Source organism: Mus caroli, unplaced genomic scaffold (genome assembly GCF_978045245.1).
Source record: "Mus caroli unplaced genomic scaffold, Mus_caroli_1 scaffold_4, whole genome shotgun sequence".
In the NCBI taxonomy this organism is placed as follows: Eukaryota; Metazoa; Chordata; class Mammalia; order Rodentia; family Muridae; genus Mus; species Mus caroli.
The window spans coordinates 150,186,739-150,197,300 of record NW_028227259.1 but is presented as its reverse complement, the minus strand read 5'-3'; positions in this window follow the sequence as shown (position 1 = coordinate 150,197,300).

Below are 10,562 nucleotides of genomic sequence, written 5' to 3'. Positions count from 1 at the left end.
TTGTCTCCTTTCCTCAATTGGGAGAGATCATAAACATCTACTGTCATGATTTGCTCCTGTCATCGTGTAAAGTAGTCTCTGGGAAACACCAGGTAGATTGAAAGCTGTGCCTTTCATATCTAATAAGATGTGCATATGCTCATCCCTGCATTGATACAGGGCCAAGGAATCAAAGGTTTTCTCTGTGACTCTATCAGACACTTCCTCCTTGTATATGGTTCTCCTTCCCAAGAGTTGACTTGAGTCACATTTGAAACACATAACTAGGCTCAGAATGAGGTTTACCTGTGGAATATCAGAAATAATGGAACACTGTTGAGATTTAACTCAGGGAACAAACAATACATGATAATGTCTACAAAAGAAAAACATAGGAATTGAAGGAACCCAAGAAATGAAGGATTGGAAACCCAGGAAATTTTAAACAAATTTCTGACCCCTTTCCTTGACATTTACAGTTCAAGAGATCAATGATAGCATCCATGACTTATAGAGAAAGAAACATGACTTGTGACAGCAATTAACTCCCCAAACCACTGTCTCACAACATAATATGGAGTATTGACCCTGCTAGCTTCAACTGTCAACCTGTCACAGCTACAGTCATCTGATGGAATAGCTTAGACTAAAGAATTGGTCTCGATCAGATTGGCCTGTGGGCATGTCTTTGGGGGACTCTCTCAGTTAACTGATATAGGAGGGCTCAACCCACTGTGGGAAGTCCCACCCCTAGGCAGGTGGTCCTGAACTATAAAAGAAAACTAGTTGGGTATAAGTCAGCTTGCAAGCCAGCTGGCAAGCAGCATTCTCTACAACCCTAGCAGTAATGATGTGAAATGAGTTTCTCTGATGGAATTAATGTTCGGTTGAGCAGTGACCAGAGGCACCTTCAGACTCCTGCCTTGACTTCCGTTAGTGATGAACTGTGACCAGTAATCCTAAGATGTATACACCCTTGCCTCCCTTAGGATTGTTTGGTCAGAGGTTTTGCTTTTTCTTTTTACTCACAACAACAAAAGTGTAAGTAGAAAATGTACAAAGCCAATATAAAAGCAGATGAAATCCCTCTGATGCTCTAGTACACCAGGATTTGGCACCTGCTATTCAAAAGCAAGTGTCACACAGAGCAACATTCAGACCCAAAGCAGTTTTTGTTGAGACTCTGGCTGTCACCATAGTTACTCTCTCAGCAGATACCTAACAGGACTTACAGAACCAAGTATCCCTCAAATCTCAGGAGAGATAAACAGATTCAAGCCATAAAGATGCTAAGGTATCAGAGAGAGTTCCCAACCAGAGCCACACACAGCATGCACTCAAACAAGGAAACAGGAGAGGAGGCTCCTTGCCTGACTCTGTTCTTCAGTTTGAAACATATCATCATCATTACCACCACCACCACCACCACCACCACCACCACCACCACCACCATCAATGCATATGGGTGCTTTGCCTACATGTGTATCTGTGCACCACATGTATGATTTGTGCCCCAGCAAGCCAGAAGGCACCACTACATCCCCTAGGACTGTAGTTACAGATAGTTGTGAGCCACCATGTGGATGCTGGGAATGAAACCCAAGTCCTCTGTTAGAACAGTCAATACTTTTGACTGCTGAGCCATCTCTCTATCTTCTCCCCTAATGTTTTGTTTGTTGGATTTGTTTTTTCAGAGACAGGATTTCTCTGCATATCAGGCTGGTCTCAAGCCCAGTGATTTGCTTGTCTCTGCCTCCTGGGTGCTAGAGTTGAAATCATGCACCACCACACCCAGCTTCTTCTCTACTAACTTTTGGTAGCATGCTTCATTTACCTGAAATTTGAAACCAACCCAGTTCCATTTGGACATCAAGCTCTATAGATTTCTTAGGGATCAGGAGACACAGGTCCTATTCAAAATAGCTTTAAAAAAGCAACACCTAGCTAAAGAGGCACAAGATCTCTATAGTGGAAAAAGAATAAGATACTAGAAAATGAGAAAATCTCTCATGCTTATGGATTGACAGGACTAAAAGGTGAAAAGGTCTGTATTGACAGATTGTATAGATTCTAGGCAATCCTGACAAAAATTCCAATCATGTCCTCATAGATCAAGACAAAAATACATTTCAGATGGAAACCCCAAAGTCTCCGAATAACCAAAATAATCCTAAGCAGGAAAAGGCAATGCTGGGGTCAGATAAATATTTGGTTTCAAGATTTCAAGGTGACAAAACACAGCATGGAACAGTTACTAGACAGGGGAAAGTTGGTCAATTGGATAGATGAGACTAAGAGACAAACCCACCCAGCTACAGCCATCTTGCTCTCTAAAAAGATATTTGTATTTAATTTATATGTATGTCCTTGGAGGCCAGAAGATGGCTTTGGATTCCTTGGAGCTGGAGCCACAGGTGTTTGTGAGTTTCCAGAGTAGATGCCAGCAATGAAAGCTGGGTTCTCTGTGAAAGCAGCAGGATGTTTTATCCACCAAGCCATCCTCCAACCCCCACCTTACTTTTGACAAAGTTGCCAAAAACATACATTGGGGAAAATAAGATTTTTAGAAAATAAATAGATCTGGATAGTCACATGTAGAGGATGAAATTAGATTCTCATCTCTCCTCCAACAGAAAGAGCAGTTCAGACTAGACAAAGACCCTAAGCTGCGACATGACACCACAGAAAAGGCCAGAGAAAACACCTTAAGATATGGGTGTAGGCACAAACATTCTGAAAATAAATCAAATAAACAATACAATATGAACAATCAACAAACAAAATACATGAAAGGGAGGTCTCTCTGTCAGAAAGAAAGCCATCATAGAGACAGACTGGCAACTACATCAGTCAGCAGATTAATATCAAGGATCTGGGAACTCTAAAGATTAAACATCCCCAAATCATCCAATCAATAAATGGATAATGACTTGAACAGATCCTTATATAAATTGCAAAAACTCATTAAACATTTGGGGAAAAAGTGGTTCAATACCACACCTTTGAGGAAATTCAAATTCAAATTGTGTGGTGATACTATCTTATTCTAGTGATAATTATTATATTAAGAAAACTAGAGCTGCCAGGAGGATGTGGGGGAGGGCTCTTCTACCCTGCTGGGTAGAGTGTAAATGGCTGCAGTTGCCATGGAGACCACTATGGCATGTGTTGGTGACTGCTCTCATTGCTATGACAGAATACTTGTGCAAAACAAACTTGATAGAAGACAGATGTATCCGGTGGGTAGGGAATAGGGACAGGTGTCTGAAATGTTGGTCACATTGTCTCTTCAATTGGTTACAAAGAGAAAGGTGGAACCTGGTATTTTGCCGCCACTTTACTCTGTAACCAGTCAGGAACTCTAGCTCATGGGATGGTACTGTTCAGATTCAGGGTGGGTCTCCCTTCCTCCATTAAACCTCTCCGGAAACAGCCTCTGGGTGTGGCTTCTAGAGGATTCCAGAAGCAGTCAGTCTGTAGGGAGGAGAGTCAACTGTCATAGGAGGTTGCAGAAAACAAAACAAAACAAAACAAAACAAAACAACAAAACACCCCATAAAAGCAAAAATAACCACAGGCAAAACAAACAAAGCCACTGAAAGCAGAACAGCCATACAGTCCAGTTCTGCCCCTCCGGGGTTTATATGAAGTGAATCTAAGTCACATTATCCAATACATATGTTCACATCTACGTATAACTACAGTCACCATAGTTCTTTTCATTGTTCTTAAAAATCATTGATAAAAACATTTGCTCTAATCAGAGCCTGAATGTAATTGATGGAGTCAAGTGGCAGAGAAGATGAATCTCTCTGGATCAGTCACAAACTTAATGATTTCCTTTATGTTACCTGCTTGATAGAACTCTGTTCAGACACTGAGTCTGTTCAGTGAACGTAATAAATTCTCAACCATTCACCAGGGAAGGTGGGTTAAGCCCACCTTCATTTGGATTTCATTCAAAGGTAGATTCAAATCTAGGGCAGAAACACAGATGAAGTCATGGTGGAAATTCACACTGCAGTTTATGATGTCATCTCCATTCACAACCTTTAGGACAATGGGGTTTTTCTGGTTGAAGCAGGCCTCTCCACAAACACCACGGGAACCTTGAACAGACACAGTGAAAGGGACTGAGAGACCCACACCCAGCTCCAGGAGAAAATAGATAGGTTCATTAAAGACAAAGATGCTTCACAAACACTTCAAGACCACCTGACCCGTCATAGAATTCAAACTCTAAGACATGTTTTCTAAGCTGTGGCACAGCTGGTAGCACAGTGAAAGGAATCTACCAAACATTTAGTAAAATATTTAGTGACAACATGTTGCTTATAGGGCTTGAAGAAAACGCCACATTGGTTCTGTTCTTTATGTTCTTAACTGATTGAAATTCCAAGCAAAAGGCAATACACTGTGTTATAGCTGGAATAAACTTTAGATTACTGTTTTTTTTTTTAATTTACTCAACCAGCTGCTCTGCTATCAATGATGCTAGTTGTCAATGGATGAGTAATAGTTCTCCTAGTAATTGGTTTATTTTTCCTCAATAAAGTTGCATAAACCATTAAGAAAAGAGTTACCAACTTCACAGAGAATGGTGATACTGCTGAGAACGACCGCAAGGGAGAGGACTGAAGGGGCCTACAGCCTCTCTGTCCTTAGTGGGGATGTTTCAGTCATCAGAGAGAAACTCTTCCATGTTGCACCCACCTTGGCCAGCAAGGAAGACACAACACGGTCAGATTCTTCTCAACAGCCTTTATTGCAGGAATGCCTCGATGCTGCTACGGGGACCCCGGGAACCCAGGGAGGTCTGCTTATATGCACCCCAGCACAGTGAAAGGCTTTGTGTCCTCCTGGGATAGGCTGAACCGAGGTCACCTAATTAGCATGTACCCGCTGGGGAGGGGTTGGCGCCAGACTCAGGCTTATGCCTGCGCAGTGGTGTTGTTTATGACAACGGCACACTGGTGCCATTTTAAAGTTGGCTTCCTACACTTCTACACTATGTCTGTGTTGTTACTGCACCCTGGAGGAACTGAGAGGAAAAGTCTAATCAAAAGGAGGAATGACATTCTTCTTACAGCCAGTGATAAACTTACAGTATTGAAGGGAAAGATAGGAAAAAAATTGAAACATAGAATCAGGTAGTTAGTAGTTATAAGTACATACATGTAATTATGTGTCTAAAATGAAATACTAAATTAACTTTGTTGTAAGTCCTCAGAACTTCAAACTATGGCTGAAACTTAATTCTGTACTACATTTAAGAATTATGTATATACATTCAGGCTGGGCTGAGCCAGTGGATAAGAGTATTTGCTGTTCTTTAAGAGGGACATAGTTCAATTCCCAGTACCTACATCTGGACACTCACAGCAACCTGTGACTCTAGGAGATCCTGTGTCCTCTATGGATTCTGAGGGCAACTACACACCAACATATGTAACTACAAATAAATCTAGGAAAATATGTGTGTGTGCACATAAATATAACTATGTCTATAAGGCCTAACATCACTTTACGAATGAGGATGATTATTATGTATTGAAAATGTCAATCGCCATTTATCACTTTTCTACGTTAAATTTTGTGAAGATTCCAGAACAATTATCACTTGATAGTTAAAAAAAATCACCAAGTCAAAAATACACATACACAAATGAATTCAAAGCCCATATCTGACATCTGCAGTGACAGACTGTTCCACATGCTTACACCAGCCCAGTTCAGGGCTGGGGGTCCCTTCTGGGGTGTCTTGCGTTCCTTACGTCTGCAGCTCTGGCCAGTACTGTGGGTCTCAATGGAGAGCAAAGGTTGGGACTGTCACTTTTGTTCCTTTGGGAATAAACACTTGAAAGCCTTCCTTACAGACACTCTCAAGCCTGTTACCAATTGGATATAATCTGAGGATTTAAGTGACAACCATGTCCAGATATTCAATCTCTACCAGGTACCATGGGTGACAGGTAACTAGGAAGAAAGAAACAGACTCTGGTAAGTTGAGATTTGGGAACAATTTTCAAATCAGTCTATGCAGTTCACTTTAGGGAAGCTGTGAAGTTGAACTTATATTGATAAAAGATATTAGCATGTTCAGAGCATTTTAAGAACACTCATTACTTTTACCTACTCAATGGATTACAGGAGGCACGGTATGGTAATAGTATGGGAATGATTGATGTGATCTCCTATCAGGTTTCTTTGTAACATGAGGTGTGATTCATAGATCTTGACAGTCACATTCAAGAGAAATATGCTAAAGTCACTTCTTTTTGCACCAGAGAGATATGTCTTAGATTTTCCTTCTGTTGCTGTGATAAAACTCTGACCAGAGCAAATCAGAAGAGGGCAGGGTTATTTGGTGTCCTGGTTAGTTGAGACTGCTGGTCATCCTAGGAGGTTGTTTTCACACACACACACACACACACACACACACACACACACACACACACACACTTCTCAAGAAAGACTTTACTGACATGCTTGGCTACTAGATTCCATTCCTTTTAAAATTCCTTTATCCTTTAGGTTTATGTGTTTTTGTGTATGAATGCTTCACCTGCATGTATACATGCCTAGAGGACACAGTAGTCTTAATAGGGAGTAGGATCTCCTGGAATTAAGGATGGTCATGAGCTGCCGTGTGGGTGCTGGGAACTGAACTCAGATCCTGTATAAGAGCAATAAACACTATTAACTGCTGAGCTATGCCTCCAGGCCCTCATGTTACTTTTTAAATCAGTATTTTAATTTTTTTCACTGGCTTATATTCATTGTACATGACACTGGATCACATAAACACATTTTCATACACGTGTAAAATAAAACATGCTTTGGGAGTATTTCCTTGTCTTCTCTCTTCTTCTCTCTCATTTCCTCTCTTCTTTCTCCCTCCTCTTCATCCCTCTTTACCCTGGTCCCTAGACAGTTCCTGTTCAGTTTTCATGTTATATATACATGTAGTATTTTATGTATCTGAATAAATCTAGGAATTTTAAAGGAGGAAACATTATGTTTGTCTTAGCACCTTAGTCGGATCTTTTTTATCAGTGAAGTGATTGGTGATGACTAAATTTTGTCTGCCTTCTTGTTGAATGTCTTTCTCCACACCAGAGTGTGACTCCTTAAGTACATGTTAGGGATGTGTTCCCCTCTGCTTACCTCCATGTTGTCCACGATGAATCCTTTCTGTGTCACCATAGGTGTTAGAGAGATTTGTGATAAATAAATCAAAGTCTGGGTTGAGGCAGAACACCTGTGTCATGCTGTGGATGGTTCCAAAGACTATTTGGAGAATTTGTTGCTTTTGAGGACTGACCCTCAGAGCATGGGGAAATTTCTCCCTTCATCCTAATTGTGGGGTTTGAATATGCTTGGCCAAGGAAGTGGCACTGTTAGGATATATGGCCTTGTTGGAGTAGGTGTGGCCTTGTTGGAGGAAATGTGTCACTGTTTGAGTGGGCTTTGAGACTTTCCTCCTAGTTACCTGGAAGACAGTCTTCTGTTTGCCTTCACAACAGGATGGAGAACTCTCATCTTCTATTGTACCATGCCTGCCTGGACACTGCCCTGATTCCTGTTATGATAATGGACTGAACCTCTCAACTTGCAAGCCAGCCCCAATTAAATGTTGTTATTTATAAGAGTTGCCTTGGTCATGGTGTCTCTTCACAGCAATGGAAACCTAACTAAGGCACCAAATGACTGCCCTATTGGCTGTTTCACACACTTTATAGAAAGGTAACAATTCTATGGGGATTTCACCGCAGCCCTCCTGTAGTAGTGTACCATAACATGTGGAGGAAAGTTTGAAACATCTAATGTGACATTACTTCCTCTGAACTGAAGCATTTCTTTCTAGAGGGAGGAAGGAGGCTCCTGGGAGTCAGGAAGTAAACACTGTGATGCAGAAACTAAGGTCTGTGAGGCTCCTTGCCAAGTCACAGAAGCAATAAATACTTGCTGAGGAGAGACCTCTGGAACCAGATACTGCCTCAGGAGAGGCTGGTCTGTCCACTACCTGCAAGCCATACACTGTCCCAGGGATGTGGCATGTGTGAATCGTCATCTCCCCTGGGGCGGGCTTTTGGATGATGTAACTACCTTTGAGTGGTTCCTGCTCCTAGAAGTCACCCCTTACCCATATTCCTGTAAGTGACTCCAAGAAGCTCACTTGGTCATCAAGTCGCACGGTGGAGAAATCTTTCTGCCATCTGTCCAAGGGAAGTCTTACACAACAGCATCCAAAACCAGACTCGCTACATCCACAATTGGTATCCATCTCTTCTGTGAAAAGCCATTCCATCAGCACTTTCCAGGGAGCACAGCTTCAGGAATAAGTCAGTAGAGCATAATAGTCCTCAGGGGGAATTCATGCCTCAAGAAGGAACCATTTCACATGCTTTGCTCTTTATGCCACTGAATCATAAATAACCCTATTAGTTGTTATTATTTAGAATTTTCATTTTTTTTTCAGATGTCAAAAGTAAATCCTAATGATGCAGAGGATTAGAATGATTTGAAATTTCCTATTGTGCTTGTCGCTGTAAGAATGTGCTGCACCCCCATGATTCTGTAATCTCTGTTACTTTAAGCTTCTGCTCAAACACCCCACTCTCTTGCTTATCTTAACAAACATTTATAAAACAAGGGTTTTAACTCTAACTCATTCGCCTTAACATGGGGAGACTATTTTACTCCTGATTGCTCTGTGGTCCTCAGAGCTACCAGGTCTTGGTTCCCACATTCTTTGATACTGTGACCTATGTTCAAACTGTCCAAGGTTTCAGACTGGGGAACCTGGACGGGAAGAAGTTGGTGCTGGTAATTAAAACCAACAGCCAAACCAGAACATGTTGCAACTCACATAACGTCAATGGCAGCCCCTATCTGATATTGCTCTACAATGCTAGCTCACTGTCATAAACTTCATTGAATATTAAATAAAACTCAACTGATCATGTAAGCTTAATGTAATCACAGTACTCCAGGTGAATTGAGAAAGGGAATTCAGCTCACTCCAGGAACTCATGCCAAGGAAAGGTTTTCGGTCTGGACACTTAATACTTTTCCTCCAGGAACTAGAGATTAAAATAGAGTCTTAATAGGTAGTTGCTTTGTGTTCGCTCAGCCACTGCTGGTCATGGTCCAGTCTGAGATGTGGTTAATATACCCAAGGAGACTCTATCAGAGAAAACTGAGTTTTCCTTTGCCAAGGCATATCAATTGCAGATAACTTCTTTGTTAGTGGTTAGAATCCATGTCACCTTGTTCCTCACAGTGCTGGGACACCATCTGTCTGGAACCTGTCCCACCACTGTTCTGTTATTGCCTGTGTGCGGCATAAGTTTTATATTAACTTGGCACAAGGTAAAGTCCTCTGAGAAGAGTGAACATCAGATAAAATGCCTCCATAATATCCAGCTGCAGGGCATTTTCTTAATTAATTATTGCTACAGGAGGGCTCAGATCATTGTAGGTGGGTCCCTTCCCTGAGCTGGTAGTCCTGGGTTCTATAAAAAAGCAGGCTGAGCAAGTCATGTAGAAAAGCCAGTAAGCATCATCCCTCCAGGGCTGCATCAGCTCCTGCCTCCATGTTCCTGCTCTGTTTGAGTTTCTCTCCTGACTTTCTCCAATTGTGAACAGTGATATGAAAGTTTAAGCCAAAGAAAACCTTTCCTCCACAACTTATTATTTGGTCCTGGTGTTTCATCGAAGCACTAGAAACCTACCTAAGACAGTCTGGCTTTTTGGTTGTTTGTTTAAGAGAGGTGAGAGAGAAAATTGAAGTAGGGGTGTGTGGTAGTTTGAATAGGTTTGTCCCCTATAGACTCATGTGTTTGAATGCTTGACCCATGTGGAATGGCACTATTAGGAGGTGTGGCCTTGTTGGAGTAGGCAAGACCTTGTTAGAAGAAGTGAGTTACTCTGAGGATGGGCTTTGAGGTCTCCTTTGCTCATGCTCTGACCAGTATGGAATTAGTCTCCCTTTTTACTGCCTTTGACTCAAGATGTAGAACTTTCAGCTCTTTCTCCTGCACCATGTTGGCCTGGATGCTGCCATGCTTCCTGCCATGATGATAATGGACTAAACCTCTGAAACTGCAGGCCAGCCTCAATTAAATGTTTTTCTTTACAAGAATTGTCAAGTTCAGGATATCTCTTTGCAGCAAAGAAACCCTAAGCCAGGTGGGTAAGAAGGTGGGGAGGAATTGGGTGAGAGGAAAACACAATAAAAATATATTGTAAGAAAAGAATTAATAAAGAATTCTTAGGAAAAAAGTAGATGTTTGAGTGTCAAACAACAACCACAAAACACAAAACAAATTAAAAAGGCCACATACCTCCTGTCTCTTATAGTGGTGGATTGCACATATATACTCTGTTAAATAGGAAAATATGACCTCAGCACACAGAAGCCTTCGTTAGTTTGGACTTGAATCAGCCTATATCAGGCAGGTAGTGATACTGAAATGGACTCTTCTCAAGTACAGACTGGGAGTGAGAACTCTTTTAGCATAAAAGGCAAGTTAATGGCATATTCATAAATTATATGTGTCAAAGAGATGTCCTCTGGG